This window comes from Coturnix japonica, chromosome 2 (genome assembly GCF_054131305.1).
Source record: "Coturnix japonica strain WE chromosome 2, WE-NBRP24, whole genome shotgun sequence".
Lineage (NCBI taxonomy): Eukaryota > Metazoa > Chordata > Aves > Galliformes > Phasianidae > Coturnix > Coturnix japonica.
In genome coordinates, this window is record NC_140664.1 from 110,368,501 (window position 1) to 110,385,898 (window position 17,398).

General features: G+C 41.9%; 1 long non-coding RNA gene across 5 annotated transcripts in view; it reads right to left on the bottom strand.

Moving 5' to 3' along the window:
* LOC146762123 (uncharacterized) overlaps positions 1 to 17,398 on the bottom strand; it is a 63,512-nt gene that overhangs the window by 4,745 nt on the left and 41,369 nt on the right. For 3 of the 5 annotated variants that reach the window (XR_014942995.1, XR_014942994.1, XR_014942991.1), the window contains one exon: positions 951 to 13,800. The exons of 1 other annotated variant lie outside the window; for it this stretch is intronic. This is a non-coding gene — a long non-coding RNA (uncharacterized LOC146762123). Of the gene's footprint in view, positions 1 to 950; positions 13,801 to 17,398 lie in introns of those variants that run through there. One more of the 5 variants, XR_014942992.1, reaches the window with a different exon arrangement.

Sequence of the window (17,398 nt, forward strand, 5' to 3'; positions counted from 1 at the left end):
CAACAGATCCCTATCTGAATGAGCAGCCTCGGACCTCCTTGGTCTACACAGGGAAAGCAGCAGTGCTGCCCCAGATGGACTGAGAACAGCATTTTAGTTTCATTCAAGTGCCACTGCACAAAGCAACTATTTATTGCTTTAATATATATGGGATAAAAAGAACACACCTAATGCTAGAAAGAACTGGAATATTTTCTTTTTGTTTTGCCACCCTCAAATCTATTTTGTGGGCAGAGCAGAAGATTCGGCATCAGAGTGAAAAGATGAAAGAGGGCTGCAGTCATTGCTGGCATCACAGTAGCACAGCCACAAACAAAATGGGAACATAAGGGGAATACGTATGTTCCTATATGGGAATACATGGACATACATGGTTCTGTTATTTTGTTATTTCTGTTCTTCCTCCAGCCTTACTACCACTCTCCCTAGAAACATCTGTTGGTTTCGGGTTCTCTTTGGTTCATTGTGTTGTTCATTGGTTTGTCTGGGTCTTTTTGGCTGTTGTTTTTTGAAGCATACTTTAGGATCAGAAGCGATCATCCCATTGCCTCTGGTCAAACACATAAACTGGTGCAAAGTGACCTCAGCGCTGTCAAAATGATTGGCTCGCTTTGACTAACTGAAAGGCCAGCAAGTAACTAAGGACCAAAATCAATGAAACTAAGTCAATGAGTGGGCGCACCACTCATTCCCCATGGATAGCAATGCCCTCAGTACAGTGCAGACCTGCTTTCTTTCAGAGGGGGCAGTCCCTGTGCCCGGCTTTTATTGAGTCAGCGTCCTAAAAGACCATCCAGCCCAGGACCCCTTTCCAATCAGTGGGATGCAGGTGCTTGCAGAGCCCTGGCCACAGGGCAGGGGAATCTGTCTTCACTCCTGGGCTCCAGAACCCACAGGTTAGAGTTTTACAATTGTGTTTGTTGTGTGAGAAAAATAAATAAACAAATAAACCCAAGTCAGTTATTTTATTATTTTTTTTTTTAATCTCCTGCCACTCAATCTATCAAAATAATTCAACTAAAACAAAAAGAAAGGAAAAGGAAGCAAAAGAAAGGTAATTTCTAACCCTCACTTGAAGCCATGTTGAAGAAAAGGGAGGGATTTAATTTGAAATGAGACAGAGCTTCCAGAAGGACTTTTAAAACCTTCCTAATTTAGTTTATTTAAGCCCAGTGAAATGAGCTATGAAAAAAATACATAAAAAACATCAGCCTTTAAAGGACCAAATCTGTTGAAAGCTTCTGCGAGAAGCAAAATTCCTCTATTACATATTTGGCAGAGAAGTTGCTGCATAGACAGATGACGTGCCATTAGAGTCCACATAAGTAACCACTAGGGAAAGCACCTGCTGTAGTACAGAAGATGTTAGAAATGCAAAGACCTGATTGAAAAGCAATTTATATTGCAAGCAAATGCATAATAGGAGAAGACACAATACTCATCGTAGATCTTCCCACAGAGGAAAGCGACACAGTATAGAAAGTAGTTAATCCTAGGGAAATAATTAAAGAAGATCAAGGGGAAATGATTTCTGGAAATATTCAATGCTGATCCAAACCATGACTGATTCAGGTTAATGAAATGTTGTTCATCCTCTCAGCCACAGAGTCTTGCAACCCTGAAAAATTCTTTAAATAAAGAAATAGAGAGGAACACTGAGTCTAATTCAGCAATGAGATGACTGAGTTTCAGTTGCTGTACTTGCCTACTGTCAAGTAAACTGAGCAAGTGCAAGGAAGTTCAGGTCTCATATCAGAATCAATGATTTTAGTGTCCTTCTGTCCAAGGTCTCCCTGTTCTTAAAAGCAGTGGGAACAGAGAGAGCAAAGATTCTTGTGTTTTCTTTCCATGCCAGCAAAATAATTGATGTTGAAGAAAGCCTCCACTTTCTGCCCTTTTTCCTTGCTCTGATCTGATCTTGCTCCCATGAACATTAACAGAGAGAGTCCTACGAGAGCTGGCAGGAAACTGAGTCAGTCCCTGCAGTTACATTCACTGAAGTGAGACTGTGATGTTGAAAAGAGGTAAGGCTTTCTGGTTTGTCCACCTCAAATCTCACAGGCTGGATCATGAGGCTAAACCAAAGCTGGAAAAGGGCAGTGGAAAGCCTTGCAAGTTGAGCATCTTCTCCCTTCTGGTAGAGAAGAAACTGGCACCTTGTAAAGGACCAACAACAACAAAAACCAGTTCTGACTTTCTGGAGTGTGCTTGGTTCCCACTGCTCTTAGGGAGATCTGGGACAGAATGAATAAAATGAGGAAAATTAGAAGTTTTGTGTGCAAGTATCTTCATTTTTCCAGCCTCCCAAATGAGCCTGTCACATCTTCCTGGGGTGTGTGTCTTCATGTAATTTAGAAGCACAGTCTCATGGCCAGCATTTCACTTGCCCTTGGTGAGTCCCCATGGTGAATCCCATGCAGTCTGTCAGGGTGAGGCTCTGAGGCCACAAGACCTCTCAGGGTCCTGCCCCCTCTGCAACCTGGGGACCTACACCAGCTGCACCTGCCCTACAAATGCACGCTGGCACTGGCATTTGTTGTTGCTAAGGGAAAGGTCCAGCACCTCTACAGGGGTTGCCTGCAGGAGGGGATTCACCTAGGGCTTGGGCAAATGCCTGTTTTTTCCTTCCCATGCCTAATGCACAGCTTATAACGGTAATTCAGTAGTCTTTGGTAAGGTTCTGAATATCTGCTCAGAACAGAGTTGCCAAATAAGTGAGTGAGGGATCTTTCCCTCTGAGTGCTTTGCAGATAGAAACAACAAAAATGGTTCCAAAACAATAACAGCAAGAATCCAACAGCAATCTGCAAGTCACACAAGGAACACAGAGAGCATTTCATCTCCTTTGTGATTAGGATTGAGCTTGACACGTGGAAAGCAACCAGACCACACAGACAAAGGAACACTGGAAATAATAATCTTTAAAGAAACACATCTGAAAAATATAACTCTTCCAATGTTTAAATTTGTCTAGCAAGCCCAGATGCCAAATGCATTTCAGGAATAGCTCAGCAGTGACTGAGTACAACATTTAATTAAGTGATTATATAATCATCCCTCTGTTTTATGAAGTAATAATTCAGCTCCCAAGTGGATAAGCTATGAGGCCAAAGGCCGGGCAGTTTATCACAATGAGGGAATCTGTTTACTGTGGAGGAAAACAGGGGGACGATGATGTTATTGTTAAAATACTGGTTTAATTAATGTAAAATTAATAAGTCTTTTTGTTGCTGTTGTTGTTCCTTTTAATTTGGTAGCAGTGCCTAGCTCATCAGAAAAATAGCACTTCTGCCATTTTCCATGTGGAAGTGGTGGTTATTTATAGCCACACGGAACATGCGGGAAGTTAATGATGTCACACAGTCAATTTATTGAGGATAAAATTGCTAGAGTCATTTTATCAGGGAATGATATAGTTCTCTTCGTGGAATATAAGTAGACAAGAGACTCCACTTATGCTGTAAAAGAGAGATCAGACAAGGTAACTTCATTGCAGGAAAGCTTTTCACTGGATTATTAATATCACTAAACCAGTGGCTCTAGACCCCTTAAGCTGTGACTTCACGTAATGCACAATATCTCATTAGGGAGATCTGGACAGCAGTCAGTGAAATTACATACAGTACCAACAGCAAGTACAAAGTTGTACAGGCAGGCAACTTGCTCAGAAAAGTAATGCCTTGTATAAACAGGGTGCTACAGTGATAGGGAATGAATTGCTCTAAATTATGTGCCTGGGTTTTGTTTCCAGTTCTCTTCAGGTATTTTATTACATATTTCAGTAAAACCCCAAGTAAGGAAGGGAATAAGCATAGGGGGTATTCTTGAAAGAGTCTGAGAGTACAGTAGAAGGAAGAATGATTTACTGCAATATGAAGAATCAGAAAGCAACAGGGATGGCAAAAACACAACAGAGCCAGCAAAGACAAAGGAGAATGAATTCAGAAAATCAACTGGGTATGAGGACAGGACAAGGAAAAAGGGAAAGAAATGCAGTGACCAATGTTGATTAATATATACCGATTGCAGTCCTCAGATCTGAGTGAGTAATGAGTTTAAGAGGGTGAGAAATTTCATTGCTGCTACTGTAGTTGCACAGTCAGGAAGCCAAGGTAAAGATTCAGCATTTTTGAGAGGCCCTCAAGAAGATGTCTCACTTGCTTTAAAATATCTGGATGAAAAGACAGAAAGAAAGACAGAAGGAGAGAAAGACAAAAGGAGAGAGAGGGAGAGAGAGAGAAAGGAAGAAGGGAAGAAAGGAAGAAGGGGAGCAAGGAAGCAAGAAAGCAAGAAAGAAAAGAAGGAAGAAAGGAAGAAAGAAAGGAAGAAAGGAAGAAAAAAGAAAGGAAGGAAGGAAGGAAGAAAGAAAGGAAAGAAGGAAGGTAGGAAGGAAGAAAAAAGTCTGTGCATTGAATTTAACCTGTTGCAGTAAATTCTACTACGGCACCAAGATATGAGGGACTGTATTACATGCTGGGTTCCCGGGATGGACCGTTCAATGGACTACACACCATGTAATCATTGATTTGATGCCTTGAAAGAGAGCTGATAGGGAAAGATGCTGGGAGAAACAGCAGTGATACAGACTGAGACTGATTACTAAAATGGGGAAGAAAACTATTAGGTTGCAATCATTTTATAGGAAAGTGTTCTTAAGTGAGGGAAAAGGAGTTTATGTTCCATGTAGAAGAATCCCTGCAGAACAGTTTCAGCTTATTAGTACTAAATTGACCACAGCAAATGAGCACTACAATTGTCAATGACCTGGCATTTTATAAGCACACTGGGGCTCAGTTTTAAACTATTTTACGCATATAAAGAATGTGAGATGGAAGATGAAAGCAAGGAAATCCATCCAATAGTCTCAACTTCAAAGACTTCTGCAGAACAGTGCTCTCAAGGGTACACACATAACTACACTGAGATTTGCTTTTCTTCTGGAGTTTGACCACTGGCACTGAAATACGAGGCTTGAAGTGAGCAGTGATAGCCCACAGCAAGGAAATTGTTAGGGCTGTGCACAAGTAGCTAAATGGCATGGAATTTAACCCTTCTGAAAGAGAGGAATTGCTGAAGGCATTTCAGAGTGGGAAAGTAGTGACACTCATTGATGTGGAGGAATGACCTGGTAAAGCACACAGGTCCTTTTCCAGCCCCGTGTCACAAAATGGCCTGGGATTTTTTTGTGGTGTGTCCTGGAGAATTCCTGCACAGTGCTGCTTTCTGCTCTGCACCCTGGGACTACAAGACAAGCATGTGAGTATCTCAGACAGACCTTCAAGACTGAGTCCATCGCTCCAGATTTTAAAGACCCATCACAGCAGAATAACCTTCCTGAAAGTTTTTGCCTGTAGTGAGTGCTCTGCCAGTCTCTGTAATACAAGTGTGGTGAATCTTCTGGGTAAATCACCAGGAATGAGGATGCTACAGCCCTTAGTCAAAACAGAAATCTTCATATCAACCTGTATGAACTTATCCCTTCCTTTCATCTGTATTGCCACATTTATGTACCCATCCTTAGTCAGAAAGGCTGGACAGCGGGCTTCTTCATCAGGTCAGCAGGCAATTAGAGTATGCTTTTGTGACCCAGAAAATCTGAGAAGGCCGAGTAGAAGAGTTACCATCTTGGTCAAAAGGTCCTTAAATCCCTAGATCCTTAAATCATATGGTTCTTCATGTATCTCTGGTTCTAGCAAACAATGAAGTAACCATAACAATAGCAACAGTAGCTCCCAGGGTATTGCTGGACTGTGTGGCATAAATTTGGTGCCCAGTTTTAAACAGTGCAGAAAACAGAGCCAGAAAGAACAGCCATGTTACAACCTAGATGAAAAGGAGTGTGGTGTATTTTTCATGTGACGCACTGCAGCATTTGCTGGTGAGGCTTTCTGGGTTGTACCAATAATGACAGCACAATCTCCTTTATCAAAGGCCCATTGCCAATGTTGATTAAACTCTGTGCTCAGGGAATCTATGAATTTAGATCTGAAGTACTGACATTCATGGGATTTCAGATGGCAGTGTGGCAATCAAATGGCCAAACTGAAAGTGGTTGGAGGCTGTGGGCAACATGGAACAACAGGTAATAACCAGTTTCCATGTGCTGACAAATACCAACCTGCCATCCATCAACAAGCAAAGCTGCTGATGTACCAACACTACGTACTGAAGAACACCGGATACTCTGATGTTCTGCTTTGAGTTTATTACACTTCAGCACTTTCCTTCTGAAAAGTTCTAAGAAGCTGTTAATTTTTCACTCAGATTTTAAAATGCACTGAGCTTCCCAGAGACGGTGTCTAACAATGTTAACGATGGCTGGTTTCAGAACTCCCAGTAGGATTTCTATGCAATTAATGTTCTTCTCCTCTGAACAGAAACCTAGAGGTTTGCAAAACACACCATATGTTTGTCAGTTTGCCAATGAATCAAGATGTTTTTGCAGCCTTCTGAGTTTCAATAATTAATGGCAATGTCTAAAACCTAAATCACAGTTCAGGGGATCAGAAGAGAACTTTTGCCACATCCAATGTTGTTCAGCATCATCAGAGTGAGACGTCTGGGGCGAGAAATTAAACAATTGCAATAACCCCCATTTTTCCCTTCACAGCCTGACCTCCTCCCATTGCAGTTTCCAAGCTATCTGGCTATTCCCTGCAACAAGTTTTCTTGCTTTGCAGAGTAATGCTATTACCCTTGGTGTCAGCTTTGGTCTCAAATAACTGAATGTCCAGTACTCCAGTGTAAGCTGCCTAGGTTGACTTGGTCTTAGTGACTAAATGATGTCTTACAGTTTACAGGTTGAAAACGTACTTTATTCTCATCAAGTGGCTTATTATTTTCTTTAGCAGACCATTAGCAACCAATTAATACAAGAAAATAAAGAAAACAAAATAAATCAGTTAGGTCTTAAAATTGTGTTGAGAACCAGGCTGGCTAATTTTTATAAGCCATGATATTTCAATTATTATTTTAAAATACAGCTGCTTGAAAGTCTGATCCAGAAGAGTATGCTTAATACCTCATATACTTATTGCCATCACTGCTGGGTAATTGTTCTGACACTTCCTCTGCTTCCATGCTTGTGCATGAGCTCTCCTGCTTTAGTTGAGACTTTATGAGCAGGATTCTTTTCTTTGAGGTGATGATTTTCCTTTTTGCTAGCTTACTAAAATTCTTTCCTTTTTTTATGGATTCCCTGCTGAACTGACCTAGTTCAGTCTTTTTCCCCAGACGGATCTAAATTTGCAGCTCAAGATGGCTGATAAAGTAGCAGGAAATTCCTTAACTACCTACAATGTGCTAGACTGCTTCTCCCCCTTTTCCCCTCCAAAGCAGAACTACTGCAGGAAGTGCTCTAATAATAATGTCACCAACCCTTCTGCTTCAGAATTACAAACATCGCTTGAAATGGGGTATTCTTTAATTCTGCTAATCTCATTCTCATTTTAATATTATAAAACAGCCAATTTATACAATGAATGAATTTAATTTATACTTAGCCTGCCAAGGAGGTTAGCAGTTCCTGTGATCAGCATATTTTTAATAACTCTGTTGATTTTTCTCCAGTGCGCTGCAATAACACTGGTGTTGTAACTGATGTGAGAGATCACGTGTTTTAGGACCATATATCTTTTTAGCTTTCATTATGCTTTGCAACACCACCCGTTCACAGAACACAGAGTACATTAGAAGCATTCAAAATAATTCCTTTAAGAGTCCAGCAATTGTCCCCATGTGACTGAGTTGATATACTGGTGCCATTTGGGCCCCTCTAGTATTGCAAAATCACAGAATTACCATTCTTTCCATTTTGGGGACAAAATCTCCTCCAAACAGCACACAGCGTGATATACAGAACAGCACAGACTGGATGTGCCAAGAGTCTTTCTGGACAGCAGGGTTCAAACCCTACCATAAGAACTGAGGCACAGTACAATGTGGTCTCAGGCATTTCACGGTGTAGTCTTTCTTTCCTTGTAAAGATGACACTATCTGCAGCAGCAGTAATTGTTTCTGGCTAAAGATAACTGAATATCTCTGAGATTCCCATTTGAATGACTAGTTATTTGCAGAGGGTTTTTTTACTATATTGATATAGCAACACTAATTGAGTGCCAAATATGGCCTGCAACAATATAGTTTACTGCAGCTTGAAACTGGAGGCAGAAATCCTAGCACAGATTACATCTAAATCCTACCAAGCCTCTATGCAAGACAATATTATTGAGTTACAATCTTGGCTGCAGCAAATACGAAGGTTTGCTTTAAAGATTCACTGCCTATAAAGGTCCTTCTCCACATGATCATCTTAACATAACTTTAAGCCAAACTCTCACTTTTTTTAACAATCCAGTTCTCAGATCTATGAAATTATTAATGAAAATCATCTTCCTTTCCTTGAGAAAAGGGTGGATTTTACCCTCCAAAAATTACTCCAGGAATGAAAATCTTCCATTCATCCAAAAAACCCTTTGAGCGGTCTAACTGTCCATTAGCTATTTTACCTGGAAATGCTTGCACAGCGCCTCCTGGGCACCACAGGATGAGCACCCTTCAGCCCCAGGCTCCCACACCCCATTAGGAAGCACTTGTCTGCTTGTTTCCTTTCTCTCGAGGTGACACCTCCCTGCATATCTGCAATACATTGGGTCCAACAGGCAGAAGACCAGGACTCACTGGGTAGGCAACATGCCAGCCTACAGGGAAGAGCAGGAGCATGGAGAAATGGCACTAAAAACTCACAGGGAAAAGATGGGCAGAAAAAAACACAAAAACCTGACAGAACAATTTTTCATTAAAAAAGGCCCTTTCAGCAAAAGGGATGGTGATTTTTACTCACCTTGCAGAGGCTCCAGCAGAGCACCGTCTGCTTTCTTGCCATTTCTCCCTCTCCATTTTTCTCTGTGAAGCTTAACAGTCATCAAAATCACAGGCTGAAAAAAACCTTTAGGTCTCCCAGACGAGGATTGTGAGCTCAAAAGCCCTCATAGTCTCAGATCCTGCACCAGGACTCACCGAGGTGTGAGGGCAGAACAGCGTCCTGCAGCAGGAACTACTGGGAAGAAGTGACTCGTGGGTACCAGAGCTTGAACTTAACATCCTCAGTGATGTTTCCTTCTGAGGGCCTTCAAGTGAGACATTTTGATGTCATTATAATTGTTTCATCTAAAAAAAGAAAAAAATCCCTTCAGAAGGGAATTTCTGAAGTTTTATTTTGGTTTAGTTTATTTACTTATTTATTGATTGAATTTTCCAGAGAATGGACAATCTAGATATAGTCTGGATGCAAACAGCAAAGTACCTCTTCAGATATATTTCCATTTTAAACTCACCTACATTTATAGTCAAATTCTCTAATTCTGTCAAAATCAAAACTAAAATTTTCCTTGGGGACAGAGAGAGAAAAAAATATACCCAAACAGGAAGCCCAGAAAGCTTCTGGTGTACATCTGCCATCATGACTATCAGATCACCCTTGTATTGCCTCCCATGCAATAGAACCAGGCATAGGAAAAGGGAATAATAGACAATACCCATGCTGGGACATTTGTCTGCCACCACAACCACTCAATGCCCCTGGTAGCCACAAGCATAAGTGTGCTGTTAGCTTGGACCTAGGTCTGGTTCCCACCTTCTTCTAGTTAGGAAAGAAATGCAGTGAGAAAAGAAGCAAGCTACAGAAATAGCTTTGAAATACTTTGTTTTGACCTGACAAGGAATGGGTTGGTTGGCCCACAAGTTCCATCATCCCACATACTCTGAATTTCACAAACAAGACCCCATCAGCACATTTCCATTGTGCATTTGCCAAGGTTTGAGCATTGGTAGGGCTTCCAAATTCAACAGTCTGTCTTAGCAGTTCAAACAGGGAAGAGTCAGTGTGGCTGTGAGGAAGAACTGGGAGAATTAGGCGTACAACTCATACTCACTGCCACCATGCAATGAAGATACAAAAAAGGGCAAAGGCAGGCAGAGTTTGAAATTGTCACGCTAAGTGGAATAGAAAACTCATTCTTTACATCTGAAAGGGGAGAACCCTAAAACAAATGGCCCCACCCTGCAAAATACCCCTGCGGGGGCTCCCACGAAAAGGAGAAGGAAGAAGAGAAGGAGAAGAAAGAGGAGAAGGAGAAGGAAGAGAAGGAGACCTTCCAGAGTATCCTCATCAGGGATGACTGCTGTCATGGCAACAGCAGCTACATGGGAGAGGAGCAGCTGTGGTCAGAGGATTATTTTTCCTTTTATTCTTTTATTTTTTTTCCCCCCCTTTCCTGAAAAGCTGCTCCCAACACAGTACTGTCTGCCTGGGTTAAAAGTCCTACAGCTCCTTGGGTCAAAGGCAGCTCTCAGAAGGGCACCTCTGATTCTACCTGGGATCACCCAGATATTTAGTGTGCAAGTCAAAGACAGGCTCTTTCTGTCTGTTCTCATAGGCACCTGTAGAAGGTGAGTTATCTCACCTACAGATAAAGAGACGATTTGTGCTCTGTAAGTGCAAGTCATTAACACTGTATACGATAAATTGCTCCCCAAGGGTACCTCTCTCTCCGGGCAACAGAAAGCTGCTACTCAACTAAATTAAAGTGTAGCATTCAAAGCTTAATGTTAGATGAAGTGACTCTCATCTGCAGAGTAATGTTGCCCACAGACCTATTGAGCCTCATTCATCTCATGTAATTTACTCGCGTTTCTTACTCCCTGCAGCTGGGCTGATGGCTTGTGTTTTCAGAGCTGTGCTACAGCCTTTCCTCTGCTCTGAGACCCTGTGCCAGACGCAGCTGGAGATGGCCCTGCCTCCTTGCTGCAAGATGCCAAGTTTGAAATATAATGCGTTTCTCCCATACAGAAATTATCGGAGCAATGCAATTAGCAATTGTACCTATAGGGCACATTCAGAGCTCCAGTTATCATGTGATTGCCCAGAGAGTCTATCGAAACTCAAACAACCCATTTCAGTACATTTACCAATTATCATGCAAGGATGGGTAAGAAACAATTTGCTGCTTAAAATCAGCAAATGAAATCAAGGAAACTTTCAACTTTATGAGTTTCATTTGATTTTCCCTTACTCCAGACAAACTCCCACCCTGCAAAACAGAAGTCACAAGTGATTAATACATGTTCTACTGAAAGCCACCAAGGGCACTGAATTAAATTTGTGGTTCTCTCTCTTCCTTACACACACACAAAAAAGACTTGGAAACCTGCGCAAGGCTTCCTATTGGCATGAGGTTGCTAGCCAGCCTAAAAGCTATTAGCACTGGTTAGAGAGCTGCAGAATGATTTAGCAGAATTTTAAATGACTGCTGCAGCACCGTGCTCTGTGTTGGAGACCGGAGCAGCTCTTGGAAATGTATTTGGAAAAAGCTTGTGAATTTGAAGTTGCTCGACAGACGCAATTATGTTTGACTGATCGTGTATAATGCAAGTTTTGTTCATTTTAACCCTTCCTTTTGGGTTTTTCTGCCTGCAGTTGCTGTGCAAATGTTTGCAGAAACATCACTAACATTAAAAAGCAATTCCAGTTACAGGTGATGGCTGTACATCATGTATATTGCACTGACTTTCAGTATGGTTATACCAAAAGTGTGCATTGATGAAAGCCTATTATACATAGAATAAGAAACCATGTAATCCTCCTGGACCTTCAGCACCAGCTTTTCTGATATGTACAAGGAAAGTGTCTAAAAGCACTTATATTCTACTCACACAGATGATCTTTATCATCAGCCCACTGGAGAGATGAACTCCAGTCTGCCCAAACTGAAGTCACATTTGGATCCTGAGCCTTGAAACTCCTGTTTCTCCCAGTGAAGATCAAGCACTGTAAGAATTTGGGGCTCAAAGGATAAGGCTGTGATTAAAGGGACAGATCTGTTTCATGGAATAAAAGGCAATTTTTAAACTGAAGCCCCCACTTGTATCTTCCTCTGAGCTTATTAAGAATCAGATTGGTGAAATTTGAATCTGGGCATATACTAAGGGAAAGATCTCACTTTCACAGAGAAGACTCATCTTTTGCCTGGAGGAATGTCAGCAGAGGAAAAGGAGTAGGTAGGTAAAAGAAAGCTCATATGCTATAGAAAGATTTTTTTCTCTTCTCATGTGCCCTTGTGAGATTTAGAAAAACATAGACTTTTCTTGGATTTAGATCTAAATAAATGGCCAGGATTTGAAAACATATTATCTATTAACCAAGAAATGCAGTAATTCAGTCAAAGAGAGGTGAATGTTGATTTCTCAGTCTTCAGGAGCCCTAGGCAATTTAAGAAAGGCCATTGGCTTTCCTGAACAATTCTGCCAGCCAGTGACATCTTATGCAATGAAACAAAAGCCTTCACAACGGTAGAAGTGAGGTGGTTCCTAAGACAGGAACAGATGTTTTTTTAGATGTTCAGTCTAGTTATTCTATGCAACATTTGTTTTTGTATCATCCTTACTCCCATAGGTCATGCCACTGTCCAATGCTGAGATCCATTTCATTTCTCATGCCAGCCCATCTCAAACTGCCTTCTGCTCTTTTCTCCAGCTAAGGCACCTCTGCCTCATTTTCCTTCTTTTCTCTTCTCCTTGAAGCTGGCCTCTCCTGTATCTGATGTAGCTGAGACGACCAAACACTGGCAGACCAATGATTTTGGTAGGTCCCATTGTGGGAGGAGTGGGAGGACCGATTTTTTAAAACAATATACATTTTTATCCACCTCTATATGTAGCCCACAGAACCTGGATGTGCAGTTTCTCCCTTTTCCATCATGAAAAGCAATGTAAGATAATGATCAGAACAAATGAGCTCAGAGTGCAGATTACTTGTGAAAGCAACCTCAGAGGGATGTCTGAGATGTCAACACGTCATTAGGAATTTCTTGGTTAAAGTCATTTAAAAAGCACTGTGACCTGGAACCACTGACCACTGCATTGGACTGAAAGACTTCCAAGGGATTTGGACCAGACTTAAAAGCAAGTATGATACTATGTCATTTCCAATACATGAGTCCATGAGCTCCAAGAGGCAAAGGATTTTGTGACAAGGAGAAGCTGAAGAGAACTACAGCAAGCAGTGATGCTGTCTGAAGCTTCCCTGTGTGGTAGAATTGCCTTTCGCAGAGAGCAGGGTCTCACCAGAGCTTCTCCTTACCAGTTAACACTCCAAGAGTGGGCAGCCTCCTCTTCAGGTCCTTTTCTCAAGACTGAAACCAAGTACCCACTTTTTCCTTCAGATGCAACAAAAGTTCTGACACCTCAGAACTTGTCAGCTGTTCAAATTCAAATGCCCCCATAAATTTTCTGCAGGATTTTCCCTTCCCATTTTGGCTCCCAGTTCATTTGGGCCCAGTGCTGCAATTCTCCGCCTTGAATGAGATCAGCCAGGGCTTGGGAGCTGGAGAAGGGTGCAGACATCCCACGTTCCACAGTGAGCAGCGTGCCAATTGCCCGGGGACCTTTCACAGCCCATGTTGTGTCACAGTGCTGGCTTGGCCCCAACTTCACACTTTCTGGCTCGTCAAGTTGTTTCATTTGTCTCCTTGTTATTCTTTCCTCCTTTTCTTGTCACCATGCCACAAGGTTTTTGCCTCAGAGCCAAAGGCAACTGCACAGACCTTTCATGACAGGGGCAATGTAATAACCATCCAAGGGATCCATCTGACATTAGTCTGAAGACTTCCTTGCTGAAGCACTCTAATACAATTTGGAAGGAGCTGATGTGGATAGAGCTCCACATCTTTTTTATTTCATGCAGCACAGAGAATTTCCTTTTTCATTCCTGTGACTGTAGGCATTTGCCAGCTTTAGGTGGGCCTGACCCAACAGTCAAAAAGGGGGGAGAAAAGCCCTGCAAAAATATTTTCAGGATGTAAGTATCAAATCTCTATATTTAAGTTCCTGGCAATAAGAACTAGTGCATCTTAAAGGAGAGAACATATTCTTTTGTGCCTTTGCTACGACCTATGAATGGGCTTCTGTTTGTACTTAACATTTTCTAGGTTAGCGTCCTGCAAGTGTGAGTGGAGACAGCAAATCCAGATCCAGGGTCCAAGGTCCAATGCACAGATGGGCTGCTCAGGAAATGAGGACAAGCATAATACAAAACATTTGGAGAGAAAAAAAAAAAAACAACACAAAAAGCACAAAAAACACTTGCAAGAATTAAACATCTCCAAGTTCAAATAAAGTCCTGAATTTGTAATTATTTACAGTGAAGCATTTTGTATAAATATATTATATATATGTCGGATGATTCAAAAGTAATACCTCCTATTTATTTCCATGGAAACTGTGACAGATACAAAGAGCACAATAACACTGTTCGATAGAGCAAATTCTCAGATACAAAAAACTATTTTTCAGCATAGTTACCACCAGTAGCTGTGCATTTCTGACAGTGGTAAATAAGAGCCTGCATGCCATGGTCATAAGTATCTGCACAGCCAACAGAATGTGGCTTGACTTTCATGTCCCTGTCACCTCTGCTGAAACACACCACCAGCACCTCACTGTGCTCACATCCACTGTTTGACCTTCACAAACATTCAGCAAGTCTCAATAAACGTCAGTGGGTGCCATTATTTCAACAAGGAGGAATTCACTTCCATTCCTTTGTTTCATACACATACCCATGTCAGATGCCATTCTGTCAGACTGCCCCTCTGCTGCCATCTGTCACACAGCAACATGTAATGGAATATTGGTGGGAAGCTTCAACCTCTACTGCCATACCACCAACACCAACCTCTGAAGTGGTGGCCCAACATAATGAAATAGGAGGCATTAATTTTGGAGCAGTCCTTGTACATTTATGCAAGACTATAAAAAAACCTCTAGGAATGTGCTGTCTACATATGGATGGGTGCAGATTTGTGTATCCTTCAACTGGAGACCAGATTCTGCTTCTGCTGAGAAGATTGGTTAAGGTTGTGAAGAACACAAGTACCGTTTTGGTGTGTGTTTTTCTTAGCATCAAGCCACACTTGCACAGACAACGTATGCAGCTCCCCATGCAATGAAAGCTCAAGTGGTAAAACCTCAAAACTGTTACAGAAGGAAAAGTAAAGCCAGAGGAGCTTGCTTACTTCAGAAAGTTCAAGTCAAACATTTGAACTTGTATCTAGTCTGTCACTGATGAGTATCATCAGCTTCTCTCTCCTGCTTGTTAGTATTGCATGAAACTGCTTGTCTTGCTTGCTCATCTGTTTTGCCAGGCACAGCCAGATACTGGCCAGCTCCAGCACAAGCACATATATGTTAGAAGGGAGGAAAAATGGACTACTAAAACCTCACTCCCTCAGCAAGAGAAGATTTAGATTAGATTTTAGGAAGAAATTCTTTACTCAGAGAGCAGTGAGGCACTGGCACTGGCCCAGAGAAGCTGTGATGTCCCATCCCTGGAGGTGTTCAAGGCCAGGTTGAATGGGGCAGCCTGACTTGGTGGGTCAGCTTCTCACAGAAGCATCCTCCTAAAAATCTCTCTTTCCTCCTTTTCACAAACTATTGTAAATATGAAGGGTTTTTGTTTTTGCTTGGTTCGTTGGTTTTTATTTGTTTGTGTTTTTGCTTCTGCTTTGTTCCCAGAACAGTATGGGCTAGAACAGCTTTACCTAAAAGATGGCTATTATGGACGATATTGACAGGAATGGATGTGAGGGATGACCGACAAAAAAGCCATACAATAAATGTTCACATCCTTTCCCATGAAATCTCCCTGACATTCTGCAGGCAGTGCCCGCTCACCACAAATTCTGTGCATGCAGAATAGAGAAAGACTTTGGAGGGATCATTGGAAAATCACAGAGCCACGGTAACTGCTCTCTACTTTTCTGCCACATACTCAAAGTGGGGATGAAGGGTATCTGAAAAACTGCTGCTGCTTTCACTGCCAGCTTCATTAGCAAAACCAAATCTCCCTTGGAAAGATGAAAAAAAAAAAAAAAAAAAAAAAAAAAGAACTGAAAGAAATGTCATTTGCCGACACTGTCATTCCCTGCTGCCCAGTAAATAAACATAACATCTATTTGTCACCATGGAAACATCATCCGTGGTCCAAAGTATGCAAAGGAGACATATTTGAGAAACCCAGAAGTCTGAGGAAATGAGCAAGTATACAAAACAGCACTTGGTGCTGTGTGCCTCCTGTAAGTGTAAGTACTTCGATTCCTTTTTTCTCGAAGCTACAAACATATTTATTTTAGAAAGGGCAGCGTGTATCTTAGAGACAAAGCTGAAACATTTGCCTAATGCGCTGCCTCTGTTGTGCCCAGTGCTACCTCCCTCCCCATTGCCAGCAAGGGATTTGTAAATAACTGCTTTATTTGTACATCTAAAAGGCACTTGTTTCTCCAGAGACACCGCATTTCTTCTCATCTCGTGCACCAGTTAGAAAGGCATCGCCATGAGCAACATCGGCGAAGTATCGATTTACATCAGCAAAGCCCTTCTCCTGCCCACACTGTGTAGGCAGCCACCTGGAGACAGGACAAACATGTCCCCCCCCTTCCTGGGGACTGATGCTACCAACAAAGATCAAGTGCCCTGCCAGCTGGCACAGTGCTATGCTCCTCACAGCCACATACCCTTCATTATCACACCATATAAGATGCTTAGGTTCTGGACACCTCCTTTTGCATTCCCTCTGTAGCAGCTATAGCATGATTAAGGTGAAAACAGCCTATTCTCCTGGAGTCTTTTATCATACAAATTATGCTAACCTGCAGATGTTGGACAAATAACAAGGTGCGTGTAAAAAGTTACTCTTGTTTCTAAGCATTAAAAAAAACCCCACAGGTTTGGAAAGATGTACCTCCCTGGTAGTCTATACTCCCCCTCCTATGAAAACAAGAGAGAAAACATTCATGAATTCTTCTAGACAGAGCTGTGTCAGCTTATCCTAGCCATGTGCCACATACTGCCATATGGGAAGCCAGCATCACACCAAGGATCTTATGAAAAGTGCAGTGCCTTGCACATCTAATTTAGAAGCATTTGTGTTCCCCTGTAAAAGAGCCCAGCCCTGGGCAATGGCAGCCAACCCGCTGGCTGACTGCAAAGAACTTCTGCATTTCTACCTATGCTCGACCTCTGGAAGACAATGGGAGTGTGTGGTTTGAGCTTCTGGGGTTGCATAGGTGTGAGCAGACAGCAGTAAATCAGCTTGAAAATAAAAGTGGGAAGTAAGGAGGGATCTGAACCTAGGAAGGAAAGTTGTTATGGTGGAATCACTCCATTAAAACACAGTTGCTGGGCTTCAAACAGAGCAGGGCAGAAGTTAACAGCTAGAAAAGGAGTGATGTTGAACCTGGCTGCCCAGTCTATAAACTTCCTATGGTATGCAGTAGGAAAAGTATCCATTACACTTAGAATTACACTCTATGTCTGATTCATTTGTGGTTTTTGTTTCCAGTCT